Source organism: Felis catus, chromosome D4 (assembly GCF_018350175.1).
Source record: "Felis catus isolate Fca126 chromosome D4, F.catus_Fca126_mat1.0, whole genome shotgun sequence".
NCBI lineage: Eukaryota > Metazoa > Chordata > Mammalia > Carnivora > Felidae > Felis > Felis catus.
This window is the reverse complement of record NC_058380.1, coordinates 94,798,102-94,813,133: the sequence shown is the minus strand read 5'-3', so window position 1 is coordinate 94,813,133 and position 15,032 is coordinate 94,798,102. Positions and strand designations below refer to the sequence as shown.

Sequence of the window (15,032 nt, the reverse complement as noted above, 5' to 3'; positions counted from 1 at the left end):
TGGCCTCAGCGCCAGATCCCGCCCTAGAGTCAGCTCCGGCACCGGCTCAAGAGATTGAGAGACCTGCAGAGCCAGCCAGCTCCCGCCGAAGCTCCAGACCCAGAGTCAGTCTGAGCCCGGGCCTCTGCGTCTGAGCCACTGGCACAGCCGGTTCTGTCACCAGCCCAGAACCACAGCCAGAACTGGCTCCAGAGCCCGAGGTCAAGCGACTTGCCAGCTCGAGTCAACTCCAGGTCCGGCACTGATTCAACTGCCGAGATCGAGGCCACTCCAGCTTTAGCTCCAGTGCCAGGTCCAAGGTCAGGGTCGGAGTTCTCCCACCAGCCAGCCCTGGCTCGATGCCAGCTGTAGCACTGCCTCCAGAGACGGTGGCCGCTCTCTCGCCAACTACTGTGTCAGCCCCGGTGGTCGCTCCAGTGCCCACTTTAGAGTGAGAAGCTGCTCGAGCCCCATGTAGCGCCAGTGCCAGGTTGCAAGGAAGAGCCAGCTCCAGCATCGGCTCCAGCATCGGCTCCAGCATCGGCTCCAGAACTAGAGTCAGGACCGAGTTCAGGGTCAGAGCCTGCGACAGCAACAGTTCTCATACCGGGTCCGGAGCAGAAGCCCCGCAAGTGCCGGCTGCTGCGCCAACTCCAGAGCGAAAGCTGCCTTGGGCACCAGTGGTAGACGCAGAGCCGATGCCACCTCCGGACAAAGAACCAGCTCCGGCGCCGACATCCCAGCCACGTCCTGCTCTGGCACCGGCTCCATTCCCGCCTCCTGTGCCGGAGCCCATGTCCACTCCAGCGCCGGCTCTGGAGTCGGCGTCCGCCCGGACACTGGTTCCGCAGGTGGAGCCAACGCCGGGGCTCCGACCAGCTCCCCCGCCGGTTTTCCCACCAGCTGGAGGGCCACATCCAGGACCGATGATGCAAGCAGGGCCCCCGGCACCGGGTCCAGCATAGCAGCCGCGAGGAGAGCCAGCTCCGAACCAAAGCAGCTCCAGCACCATGGACAACTCCCGCAGCAGTTCCAGAATTGGACCCCCCCGGGGACTCTGGGACCAGCTGTGTCGCTCGCACTGGCTGCAAGGCCAGCTGCAGTTCCAGGGCCAAAGCTGAAGCCGCTTCAGCACCCACTCGGGAGCCAGAGCCAGAGCCAGAGTCTACAGCAGAAGCTCTAGCTTCAGCTCCAGAGCTATATCCGGCTGCAGAAGCAGGTCTGGGTCCTCTCTGGAGGTGCTTGCGGTTCTAGCACCTTCCCTAGAGCTGGAGCCAGGTCCAGCACTGTCTCTTGCCCCAGCTGCAGAGATGGGGCCAGCTCCAGCTTCAGCCCTGGGGCCAGTTCCGGGATTAGAGCCCCCGTTCGAGCCAGAGCGGGAACTACCCATACGAGTGTCCGCTCCTTCCTCAACCGCCACCGTCGTGGGGGCCGGTATGGGGCCGGGGTCAGGACGGTCCCTGCTAGGCCGGTCACCCCAGGTACCCTGGTCACTCCCCTCAGAGCTCGCCTGCCCGATCCCTCCTGGAGATCATAGTCTCTGGGGCTCTGCACCCCCGTTTTCCCAAGCAAGGCTCTCAGTGGCCCAGGAGACCGTGGAGGCTGAAAGCCGAGGCTTGTACCTGACAAATGATATAAAATTTGACCCAGAAACTCCACTTGACGTCTTGTGTCCTGAAAAAGGAGAGATTTATGCACATGGTTGATCCCTTGAGGAAGCTGGGAGTGAAAACTCAGAAACGGCCCACGTTCCAGGGCCCGGGCTCTTTGGAAATTCTGATGTGGGGACACAGGATGCAGAGGAAGAGACTTGAGTGGCCAGCACCCAGCCCCGGGGAAAGCTGGTTCGAGAAGAGCACACACCCCACGCCCGCCTCACCCCACACGCTGCACCAGAGTTTCTCCGCTGGTCCTGGTATGAGCCCTGCTGCGGGAGGGTCCGCGCCTGCGGCTGTGGATGGGGGCTGTGCTCTGTTTTCTCAGAGAGGGGTGCCGGTCACACTTCTCGCTGGGGATCTGCTGGGGCCTCTGCTTCCTCACGTTGTCACCTGGGCTGCCGGTGCCCAGACCAGAAACCTGTCCGTCTGAAGGTGACCAGCGCTGCGTCCCTTGGGTTTCACTTGCCCGAGTCCCTCCCCAGGACGACCCGCATCTCTGACGCCTGCTCCCATGGGGGCTGCCTCCCCTGGGACTGGGACGTGTCTGGTCTCCATCTTCCTGCAGACTCACTCCCATCATGTTGTTTTATCTCAGGATGGTTTACCCCCAGCCCAAGGTGCTAACACCATCGTCACTAACTTGCTGAAAACCCTCCAAACTCACCATATACATTAAAAGGCGGTTTCAATGAAAACTTGGCAGGAACTTGCTTCGGCAGCTTCTGAGTCTGAATTTGGAGCCCACCAAATATTCTCCGTCCTTTCTCTCTCCACCAAAGAATGCCCAAGGGGCGCCTCCTCCTTCCCGGAGGACGGCCCCCACCCCTCGCCGGCAAATCCCAGCTCCCACACTGAGGTCCAGCAGGGTCCAGTGTTCGCTAAGGGCTGCGAGTGATTTGCACGAGTCTGAGTTTTGATTTCCATGTCATTTGTTTCTTGCACATGTGAAGGCCGTCTGGAAGGAGGGTCAGCCCTGTGGGTCCCTGATGGGGTACAGGCTGGGTGGGTGGGGTGGGGTCCCAGGTGGGGGTGGTGATGCACCAGGGCCCTCCGTGTGTTCACTGTCATGCTACTGACACAGGGTGGCTCTCTTGTGCCGCAGTAGGAAAGATGTCCTTGTCCTCACCCCTTGGCTGGCCCCCATCATCTGGGAAGGGACTTTCAACATAGACATCCTGAATGAGCAGTTCCGGCTCTGGAACACCACCATCGGACTAACGGTGTTTGCGATCAAAAAGTAAGTAGGTGACGGGGCGCCTGGGTGGCCCAGTCTTTTCAGCATCGGACCTCAGCTCAGGGCAGAATCTCGCGGTCCGTGAGTTCGAGCCCGACCACATCGGGCTCTGTGCCGACAGTTCAGAGCCTGGAGCCTGCTTGGGATTCGGTGTCTCCATCTCTCTCTCTGCCCCTCCTCTGCTCATGCTCTGTCTCTCTCTGTGTCTCAAAAATGAATAACCATTAAAAAAAAAAGTAAGTAGATGAGATGACAGAGGGTGGGGACCGGGATGCAGGAGAGACCGAGGACATCAGGTCTGGCTGTGTGTTCAGCACACAGCGGGTGGGGACCCAGCCTGTCCTCCTAGGGGTTAATGTGAAGGTCCACGTGTTCAGCAGTCTTCTCGGGCTCAGTGAGTGGACACCACCTGGCTCCCTTTCCGAAGGCTGCACGTCACCCAGGAAGGCAGCTCCAGACCCACCAATGACCCCAGGTTGCTCCTCTGCTGAGTCAAGGAAGGAGCAGAGCACCCCAACATCCAGGTGGCAGGGGAGCCCTCCTCCGGCCACAGTAGCAGAAGGGAGGAGGCTGAGTGCTTCCTTGGACGGGTAGGAAGCCAGTGCCTGTGGAGCTGGACTCCTGTGTGCTCCCTTATAGGGTGACGGTCATGGAGGGGGGACAGCCAGGTCAGGCACAGCACACGGTGGCAGACCCCAGGCTCCTGTGAGGGAGCTGACCAGTGAGGCCCTGGGACTCCAGGGACAGGTGACTTCCGCTGAATGAGCTGGGCAGCCGCAGGTAAGTGGCGTGGTCTCTCTGAGCCTCTGGAAAGTGGGGTTGACGACAGCATCCTCTCTCGGGATCGCCATGGGGGAAGTGAAAGCTCGTAGGTGCTGGGCCTGCGTGTGGACAGGTGGGGCTTCCTCCCTCTGCAGAGTTCACCCGAGACCCCAGAGGATGGCCCTGAGGCCTTTGCAACCCCTTTCCCGGGTCTTGGCCCCAAGTGCAGGGAGTAAGAAGGGCACAGGGTCGCCTCCGAATCCTACTCCAGTCCCTGGAGACAAGCGGCTGAAATCACCAACCAGAAGCTTCACTGCCCAGGGTCCTCGGCCACTGCCAGTAGCTGCCTGCTGCGCGTGAGCTGGCTGTCTGCGTGTGTCCCCTCTGGGCTCCGAGTGCAGTCCCCAGGGGGTGGGCAGGTGGTGGGCATGTCCTCAGAGGAAACCAGACTCCCCGAGTCGAGCTGTGAACCCACGATCACATCGGCTGGGTCTGGACTTGCCCCTGGTGACCTGACTGGTGGCTGGGCAGGGGTGTGTGTGTGTGAGTGTGTGTGTGCATGTCCCCTATTGAAACGGAGTGCCCACCTTCCCTGTGGGAGGGGTTTCTGGGCCAAGCACCGGGAAGTAGTCTGAGGGCCTGCTCAAAAAACTGTCACCGAGGGGCTCACCGCACTTGCCCGATGATGGGGGAGCTGCTGTGTGCAGGGTGGGGAGCAGCGAGCCCCCTCAAAGAGGGACCAGCCATGGGAGGCGGTTGGAGAAGACTTCCAACCTCTTGGGGTTGGGGAGATACAGACCTGGACCTGGAAGCTTACACGCTCGGTTCAGTGCTGGGGCCCGAGCAAGCCCCCTCTTCCTCCAGGAGCACTCTTTCGCCTCCCCTGGCCACATGCTGGGCCTTTGTCCTGATCTGGGGGAGATGGGGGGGTGACGCCTTCTCGGAATACCCACCGTTGACTGAGGGCCCAGTAGCCTTCAAGGGAGGGCCCTGCAGGGGCAGACACAGTCCTGGGGGTCCAGGGACCGACCACTGAGCCAAGAGGGGCAGGTGGCCGGCCCTGCAGGTTCTGCGAAGTCTGCGAGGGCACCTTGACCAGAGCTGTGCCCGAAGGGTCTCGACTCCCTCACAGCAGGTGGGAACCTGCAGGGGATTTGCCAGGGGCGGGTCCTGCGGGTGGAGGGGGTCTGCCAGGGGAGCTCGGCACGGGGGTGCGCTGCTGGCTCCAGCATGCTGACTCGTGGCTGCACGGGTTTCCAGCCTCCTCCGCCTCAGGCTCGCTCCCCTTTGTAAGATGGGGCGCTGATGGCCCCCGTCCCCGGGGGCAGAGGGTAGGGAGGCGCCGCGGGCAGACTCGCCCAGGACAGGCCAGGACAGCGGCTGTTCCTTAAGCAGCCCAGGGTCTGCCTCCTCGATCAGGCGCACAAGTCCGCAGCCCCTGGCTTTGGGCTCCTGCCGCCAGCCTCTGGCAGCGACCCTCCTCCCGCCCTGTCCCCTGTCCCTGCAGATACATGGCCTTCCTGGAGCTGTTCCTGCAGACGGCAGAGAAGCACTTCATGGTGGGACACAAGGTCACCTACTACGTGTTCACCGACCGGCCGGGGATGTGCCCCGCGTGCCCCTCGGGGAAGGGAGGCAGGTGCTGGTCCTGGAAGTCTGGAGCTACTCACGCTGGCAGGACGTGTCCATGCACCGCATGGAGATGATCAGCAACTTCTCCCGGCGGCGCTTCCTCCACAAGGTGGACTAACTGGTGTGCGCGGACGTGGACATGAGGTTCCGCGACCACGTGGGCGTTGAGATCCTGTCCCTGCTCTTTGGCACCCTGCCCCCCAGCCTCTATGGGGCGGCTCGCGAGGCCTTCACCTACGAGAACTGGACGCAGTCCCAGGCGCACGTCCCCAGGGACAAGGGTGACTTTTACCACGCGGGAGGCTTTTTCGGGGGGTCGATGGCCGAGGTCCTGCGGCTCACTTCGGCCTGTTCACCAGGCCATGGCGGTCGACCGGGCCCACGGCATCGAGGCCGTGTGGCACGACGAGAGCCACCTGAACAGGTACCTGCTGGACCACAAGCCCACCAAGGTGCTGTCCCCCGAGTACCTGTGGGACGAACAACTGCTGGGCTGACCCGCCGTCATGAAGAAGCTGAGGTATGTGACCGTGCCCAAGAGTCACCGGGTCATCCGGGACTGATGACGGGCTGGCCTAGTGTCCGTCAGGGGTGCCACCCTGACCCCAGCCGTCAGAGCAGATGGCCTGTCGCCGCTCCCTTTCTCTGTCCGGTCGCGGAACATGGCCGAGGCCCGGCGCCGCCCGCATCCGGCACGGGCACAGTTAGGCCTGACCGGGGGCCTGCCGGGGGGCGCGGCTCCAGCAAGACCCCTTGCTCTTCGGGTTCCTGGTCAGCGTTGAAAGGTCGCTTGCAGCCGCGGGCAGGACGTGAAGGTGAGGCCGGATCAGGACCCCCTTGGCTGGCGCCTGGCTTCCCGGCAGCCTGGGCATAGCCCGCCGCCCGCTGGGGCAGGACTGCCCCCCCACCCCCTGGCCTCCCTCAGTCCCTGCGGTTTGTGGGTGTTGCGCTTGCCCTGTCACTGCCACTAAAATGTTTCTGGCGGATGACAGGTATTGCGGCTTGTCCCGCAAACCTGCCTTGTGCGCTTCCTAGAGGCCCCGGCCAGGGTGACTGCTGCAGTCTCTCCACCTCGCGTCTCCCTTCTCACATCAAGCACAGGGCGGTCCGCATTGCCACCGCTATTTCTCCGTGATGTTGGCCAACTGTTACAATTTCCATGTCACTTGCTGCTGTAAACACCTCCAATTTTATGTCGGATGCTTTTCTATTTATTTTTTTATTTTTTTTAAGGTTTATTTATTTTTGAGAGAGAGAGAGACCGTGAGCTACCGGGGAGGGGCAGAGACAGAGGGAGACACGGCATCTGAAGCAGGCTCCAGGCTCCGAGCCGTCAGCACAGAGCCCGACGCGGGGCTCGAACCCACAAACCGTGAGCCGAAGTTGGACGCTCAACCGACTGAGCCCCCCAGGCGCCCCTATAACCTTGATAATGCTAACCATGTTCAGGTGTACAATTCAGTGGCAATAGGTACATTCACTGTTCTGCAACTGTCCCCTCCATCCATCTTCACGACTTTTTCGTCACCCCAAACTCTGTGTCTGCCCACTAGACCCTAACCCTCCCACACCCATCCCCCTCCCAGGCCCGGCACCCACTGCTCCTCCCACCCCTCTGAATCTGACTGTTCTCCGTCCGTCATGAGCGGGGTCCTCCAATATCGGTCCTTTAGGGACTGACTTGTTTCCCGTAGCACAGTGGCCTCAAGGTCTGTCCCCGTGAGCCTGGACCTGACCCACTTTTCCCCCAGAGGAGTTGCTCAGCTCTGTCTTGTCTAACCTGAGCCTCCTCAGTCCCCTGTGCTCCCCTCATCTTCCTCCTCAGCCTGAAGGACCCCAGGGCCCCGTCCCTTGGGCCTCATCGATCCCACCCCATCTGAACCGAACTGTTCAGTCCAGATGCCAGACACACACCCCTGTGGGCCTCGGGCCTCCCCTGCCCCCCCGTCCGTGTCAGGTATCTGCTCCTCCCGAAGGTGTCCCCATGACAGGAGAGAAACACCAGGTCCAGACCCTTGGTGTCATCTGTGACTTCTTGCTGGCCACCAACTCTCCCAGTGGTGAGGTGGCTACCGGAGGGCACTAAATGTTCAAAACATTTCAAGGCATATGTTAATCTCGGCTGCCTAAGGCAATGGCTGAACCGAGCAGAACGACTGGAAGAAAGGCCGAGTGGTGAGGAGCTTTAGGGAATAAGGACCTAGAACCTCTGGCCCATTATTCCTGAGCCTCTAGGATGCTTGCGTGCATGGGCTGGGTGCATGTTCAGGAAAGACCTGAGAAGGGCCCCGGCTCTCCCCTCTGGTGACTGTGAGACTCTGCAATTAGGAAGGAAAGGTCAAGGCAGAGTGGTAAACAGCCTGGGTGGTGTGGAAGCTGTATCCTGATCTTTGCAGACCATCTCCTCCCCATCTGTAAAGACTGGAGGTTGTTTTCTTCTTTTCGGGGGGGCGGTGGTTCCGGGTGTTTAAGGAAATGTCTGCCCAATGAGCACTACATTCACAGAACAGACACTTCGGTGACCACACACGACAAGGAATACAGATTTTACACAATTAGTTGGGAAATGTCACTACAGTCGCAACTACTGCGAGCTGTGCCAGTAAACCCTGGAGGGGAAGACTGATATTTGAGTTGTACATTACACTGTTCAAAATGTCAATTTTCAACAAAAAACATTTAAAATTTTTTAATGTTTATTTGAGAGACAGAGAGACAGAGACAGAGACAGAGCACAAGTAAGGAGGGGCAGAGAGAGAGGGAGACACAGAATCCAAAGCAGGCTCCAGGCTCCAGCTGTCAGCACAGAGCCCGACATGGGGCCCGAAGCCACAAACCATGAGATCATGACCTGAGCTGAAGTCAGACGCTTAACCGACTGAGCCACCCAGGTGCCTCCCCCAAAACACTTTTTACAAAAAGTTTATTTATTTATTTTGAGGTAGAGAAAGAATGAATAGGGGGGCAGAGAGAGAGGGGGACAGAGGATCCTACGTGGGCTCTGTGCTGACGGCAGAGAGCCTGATGCAGGGCCAAAACTCACAAATCATGAGATCGTGACCTGAGCTGAAGTCGGATGCTTAACCAACTGAGCCACCCGGGCACCCCAACTAAAAAACACTTTTGAGGTGTGCAAAGAAACAAGAACATGGACCCCGTAGACCGTTGAAAACAAAGCAATTGACGGAAACCGTTCCTGAGGATGCTCATGCATTAGACTCTCTAGACTTACTTAAAACCAACGATTTCAAATATGCACAAATACCTAAAGGAAACCACGAGAACAATATCCCCCAGGGAGAAGATAACAATGGTGAATGCATTAGGAAGTGTCCCCTCCTCTCTTTTTGAGGAATTTGGGGACAAGTCGTGTTAATTCTTTGTCAGATGGTTGGTAGGATTAACCAGCAGTGAATCCTGGCACTGAGATTTTCTTTGTTGGGAGGGTTTTGATTCCTGATTCAATCTCTTACTATAGGTCTATTCAGATTTATTATTTATTCTTGAGTTGTTTTTGGTAGTGTTTATATTTCTAGGAATTGATCCTTTTTTTTTTTTTAGAGCGAGAGAGAGAGAGAGAAGTGGGGCTGACTGGACTTGTGTTTTAGGTGAAGTGGGGCTCGAGCTCACCTGATGTGGGACTTGAACACACGAATTGTGAGATCATGACCTGAGCCGAAGTCAGTCTTAATGAATGAGCCACCCAGGGGCCCAGAAATTTACCCGTGTTATCTAGGCTGTCTGATGTGCTGGTGGAAACTCTTTGTGGTATCGTCTTATAATCCTCTTTATTTCTGTAAGGTTGGTAGTGATGTCTCCATGTTCATTCCTGATGTTAACAATTTGAGTCTACTTCCCCCACAACCCCAATCAGGCTAGGATGGGGCTACTATTATAAACAGCAAAGAGAAAACCAGAAAATAACCAGTATTGGTGAGGATGTGGAGAAATCAGAACCCTCGTGCCCTGTCGGTGGGAAAGTAAAATCTGCCACCGCTCTGGAAAGCAGTGTGGTGTTTCCTCAAGCATGAAAAATGGAACCGGCATAGGATGCAGCCATTCCACTTCTGGATACACATGCAAAGAATTGAAAGCAGGATTGTGAAGAGTTATTTGCACACCCAAGTTTGCAGCAGCACAATTCCCAGCAGCCAAGAGACAGGAGCACCCCAGTGTCCACCTCCACCAGTGAGTGATGGATGAACAAAATGTGGTAGGAACGTGCATTGGTACATCACCCAGCTTTCAGCGGGAAGGAATTGCTGACACCTGCCATGTGGGTGACCCTGAGGACAGGATGCAAAATGAACTAAGCAAGGCACGAAAACACAAACGTTGCATGGTTCCACTTCTATGAGATGAGGCATGTAGAGTGGTCGGCCTCACAGAAGCAGAAGGAGCAGGGTGGTTTTGGGGAGCTGGGCAGGAGAGGGTGACTGGGAGTTGTTGTCCACCGGGTATAGAGCTCCGGTTCTGCAAGATGCAAAAGATCTGGGCATCGGTTGTGCACCACTGAATACGCACCGTGATACTGTGCTTCACGGTAAATATATATTTGGTCTTCGCCCCTGTTTCTGGCACAGATTTCCCCAATTTCCCGAGTGATGAAAACCGTGACACTGCCTTTTGCTGTGTTCATGGGTGGCTTTTGGACTCTACCTGAGGGGGGAGGCTGGCTGCTGGGGGAGCCAACCCTGCGACGACATGGCTGGAACTTTCCATCCCCTCCCCCCACCTCTGGGGAGGGAGAGGGGCCGGAGACGGCGTTCGGTCCCCAGTGACCAGTGATCCAATCAATCGTGCCCGTGTCATGAAGCCTCCCCGAACGCCCATCCGCCTGGTGAACACGTGGAGATAGCAGACAGTGTGACATGCTCGGTTACTGTCACGGGGCCCGAGTGTGCACGGGCACTAGCTTCGAGGGTCCCAACAGACCAGATTCGACCACTCACCGCTGACAAAAGCCAAGGGCAGAGAGACACAGGAAAGGGTGGTGACTCAAGAAAGGATCCATTTCGGTGAGGCCGGTGCTGGGAAGACGGGGGGCTGACATCTCAAGGTGCTGCAGACAGTCCTGGTGGTGGTTCTCTCTCTCTTTTTCTTTCTTTTTTTACTTTAAAAAAATTTTTAATGTTTATTTATTTCTGAGACAGGAGAGACAGAGTATGAGCAGGGAAGGGGCAGAGAGAGGGAGACACAGAATCGGAAGCAGGATCCAGGCTCGGAGCTGTTAGTACGGAGGCTGGTGAGGGGCTCAAACTCACAAGCTGCGAGATCATGACAGGTGCCCTCCCATCTCTTGTGAGGTTTTATTTGTTTCCTAGGATTTTACATGAGGACAATCTCGGACAATGGTCATGGGTACTTGAGGTGGACAGTGAAGGTCGGGTCGATCGCTGTCTTGGGGTCAATCCCGCGGGGTCTTGCTGACGTCAGGGACGTCTGTCCCTGTTGCTTGAGGGTTAGTTTGGCTGCCCTCAAGGTCTTTGGCTGGCGTTACGAGATGAGCTGGGAGGAAGGACCCGATCGGTCAGGAGCACAAATGATGGGCAGAGAGCAGGGGGGCTCCGAGCCTCCGCTGCACCTTGCCCTGTGCTCCCCATCCCTTCCGCCCGGCTGGTCCCGAGTGCTGTCCTGTGTGACATACGGGCGATCTAGGAGGTGACAGGCTTGTCTGAGTTCTCTGAGCCGCTCCAACGTTATTCGAACCCGAGGGCAAGGTTGTGGGAACCTCCTCTCTATAACTTAGAGACGCGGGCGACCTCTCTCCCCGGCCGCTGAGTGACCCCTGAGTTGGCCGCACAGAGACTCCAGGGGCCACACACAACAAAGGAAACAGACCTTACGCGGTTCAGACAAGTCACAGACCCGAAAAGCAAACAGTAGCAGCTTCACGGAGCAGCAATGATGAGGCTCGGGGAGCGGGGGGCTGCAGAACTGAACAGTGGGCGGGTCGCCAACCTTCCACTGGAGCCAAGCCCCGCCCCCTGCAGGGCCGGGTCCTGGTGTCTGCCAGATGTTCCACCTGCTTCTCCGTGACTCCACGGCCGGTCGGACACAGCGACGTCACAACGTGGGTCAGAAACACAAACATCTCTGGGCATCCACCACCACCTGAACTATTGTCCATTTTTGTAACTTGAGGTGGGCAGAGAGAATGGGGGCAAGGCCTTGAAGAGGGTGGTTCCTGGCCCAGACTTTGTGTTTGGGGGGAAACGCCATGCAGACGGGCCTTTGCTGGGCCCGAGGAGGGGACAGGTATGGGGAACCCAGCCGCAGGCACTGCTGTCCCGGTGATGCCACCTCAGGGCGCCAGAGTCCACCTGCCCCTTGGGGAGCACTTGCGACCCTCCGCTCTGCCTGAGGGCTCTGTCCTGCCCCAGAGGCACCACCTATCCTGCCAGCCAGGGCCACGTGCCCCAGGGAGCGCGCGTACCCCGACAGCGCTGCGGACAGAGCCAGTCTGCTTAGGACACCGTCTCCCAGAAGCCCTGAGCTCCAGGCTGCCACGGTGCTCCCCCTCCTCCTCCAGGCTGCGTGGGCCCAAGTCCTCCTCTGCTCAGGGACCAACCTCTGTCCAGGCTCCACACGCTGGCACTTGGGCCAGGTCGTCTGGACCTTCTGGACTCGTGTTTCCTTGCCGGGAACATGTGCAGAGGCCTCCCTCCCAGACTCACCAGAAGGAATACGGCCAGGAACATGCAGACCGTGCCAAGGTAGATGCCACGTGGGGGACCCCATTGGGTCGTGCAAACCAATGAGGTCACGTTGGTCGGCACACGGCAGGCACCTGAGATCCCCGGCTGAATTACGGAAGGAGGGAGGGAAGAAGGGAGGGAGAGAAACCACAGAAGCGGGGTCCACACCAGGTCAGGTCAGAGGGCGTCACAGCTCGGGCCCTGGAAGGGGGCACGGGACACGTCCTTCTGTCCCTCCAGCGCTGACCTTCCTCCACGTGGGACCTGTTGACCTCCTGGATCGTCTCCACCTCCTCCGCAAACAACGCTGCGTGTTTCCAGAAGGGGGACAGCGGGCAGGGGCCAAGGAGGGGCTTCCGGAATCCTGTGCCCTGGGGGACTCTGGGACAGCCTTCCAGGTGGCCCTTTGTGTCCTCCAGACACCAGGCCACGATTCCACCTCATGTCTCAGGGAATGCGCCAACCCATCTGAAGGCCCATTACGTCCCCGTGTCACAGATGGGGACACCGGGGCTAGTAGCACAGCCTGGGTCACTAGTAAGACGAGCTGGGTCAGGAAGCCCATCTCCTTGACTTTGGATTGTCCTACCCGCAGGCGTGTATCTTGGTGTCCTGGGGCTCGGGGTCCCTCCTCCTGGGGGATCCCACCACCTGCCGAGGTCCCCTACCCACTGAATCAGGAGAGCAGAGCTGACCAGCCTGCCTGGGGCCCCACATGGGGCTGGGGAAGGGCCGACCCCGGGCTCTGGGGGCTCGCCCAGTACTGGGCCAGCCGGTCCCCTGCAGGACAAGGACTTCTCGCTGGGGATTGGCTGGGGCCTCAGCTTCCTCACGTTGTCACCGGGGCTGCCGTTCCCTAGACCAGAAACCTGCCCGTCTGAAGGTGACCACCGCTGCCTCCCTGGGGTCTCACTTGCCCGAGTCCCTCCCCGGGACGACCCGCACCTCTGACGCCTGCTCCCGTGGGGGTCGCCTCCCCTTGGACTGGGACAGGTCTGGCCTCCATCCCGGGGAACGCACTGGCTTTGGCGCATTATTTGGCCCAGAGGCCTGTGAACCTTTCTGGCCCTGGGTCGTGCGGGATGTTCTCCCTTCTGTGGTGTGATCGTCTGACCTTCTGCATCTCCCGGTTTCTGTTTGGGCCACGGGAGGACCAGCTGTGTCCTGTCTGGCTTCAGGCTGTGGTGTCACAGCACGCACGGGGGTCTCCACCCCGAGACCATGCCCAATGTCACCGAAGGGGCATCCATATTCCCACCTAATCCTTAATCCATTGTGATTTCAAAGTCAATGGAGAAAAAGTCTATTTCAAACGGCCACAAAGTACAAAAATGAATCTGTCCCGTCTGAAAAGTCGGTGCAGACCCAAAGGTATCTCTTGTGAGATTCCACTTGAAGGAAACCTCCAGAGGAGGTAACAGCACATGGAGAGAAAGCAAACTGGGGGTTCCCAGGGGCTGGAGGGGGCACGAATGGGGAGTGAGGGCTGTGGGTACACGGTGACCCTTGGGGATCGAGATATTCTGCAACAAAATTCTGTGGCGAGGTTCACAGCGTTGTGAGCGTACCCCGTGCTCAGGAATTGCACAACGTAAAATAAATAAAACATTTTATTGAAGATTAATATAGATTATAACTAATGAACGAATACCATAACAGCTAAAAAATCGAAGAGAAAAAGGATAAGGGAGAAGAGGAAGAGACATTTTGGTGGGGTTCGGGGTCAGGGATTGGAGAATGAATTTGAAATAAAATATAATAAACAAAAAATAAAATAAGATAAAAAAAGCACCCTGTATAGGTCTTCAAGCCCTTGATTTTTGGCCGACATCCATGTGGGATCAAGGGCAGTGGCAGGGGCGGGGAGAAGGGCGATGACAGGAGCAGTGTTGGGATCAGAAGCAGGAACAGTGGAACCAGGAGAAGCGGGAGCAGAAGCAGGACCCAGCTGACGCTGCTCAGTTGCCTGCTGTCCCTGAACAGGTACCAGGTCACTTGCTGGCTCCCAGGCCCCTGCAGGAGTCGCCCCAGACTCCACCCCTGACTGCAGAGACTCCGAGGACCCCGATGCCCTTGGGTCGGGCTCTGGAGCCGCACCGGCTCTCGCTCCTGCCCCGGACTCTAGAGAAGGAAACAGAGTGATGGTTGCAGAGGCTCCAAGGCGTCAGGGTGAGAAGAGGGACGGTCCCACCTCACACCAGCGCCAGCCTCTCCAGGGGCCTTTGCAGACACACAACTCACCCCAGAGCCTCCCCGAGAAGCCATGGCCAGGAACCCACATCAGGACCTCTGCCCCCCTGCAGGCCGCAGCCCAAGGCTCTCAATCTCTGCTCCTGGCCCCACACCAGCCCCGGGGGCTCCTCCCTGGGTGGCCCAGCACCGCCCTGGCCCCGTGAACACACATCTCCCACAGCAGCCTTCTCACCCTCGGGCTCTGGCTCCGGGGGCTCCGGGTCCTCATCCCAGGACCGGTGAACCAGGACCCTGTGGAGGGGCCAGGGCGGTGAAGGAGGCCTTCCCAGGCCAACTCCAGGCCCTGCTTCCTGAGACCTGCGTGCGGCCACTCTCTCCCTGGGTCCAGGGTGGCCCTCCTGGGTGACGGGGCACTCGCACAGCTCTGTAGGACAGACGAATCGGGATTCCGACAGACGCCTCCCGATTTCATCGGTTGATTTCTGTAAAGACAGTGACCCGCGGACGGCCCGGAGACATCACAGCCCTGCCCAGCCATCCTCAGTGTCCTTCCGCCCTCCCTCCTCACTGCTCCCAGATCGGACACAGACCTGAGTGTGCACAGCCCTTCGCCTGGGACACAGTGACATCCACCTACAGGGCTCGGGATGAACCTTGGGGACGAGAGGGCCACCCCAGCACAACCTGTCCCTGCCCTCCAGCCTTGACAGGGGTGTGAGCCTGACCCGCCCACCAGGCATCTAACCCTTTCATCAGCCTGCACCTGCTCAGGTGGGCCCTCCACACACGAACCCTCCTTCCACGCACACACACACACGGGAGGGGACGTGGGGCCGCACAGGTCAGATCAGAGTGGTGTCGGGATGGACTGGATGT

The 15,032-nt window shown here is 58.7% G+C and overlaps 1 pseudogene; it reads left to right on the top strand.

Annotated features, from left to right (window-relative positions):
* Positions 1-2,233: 2,233 nt before the first annotated feature.
* LOC123381686 lies at positions 2,234-6,289 on the top strand (annotated as a pseudogene).
* Positions 6,290-15,032: the final 8,743 nt, after the last annotated feature.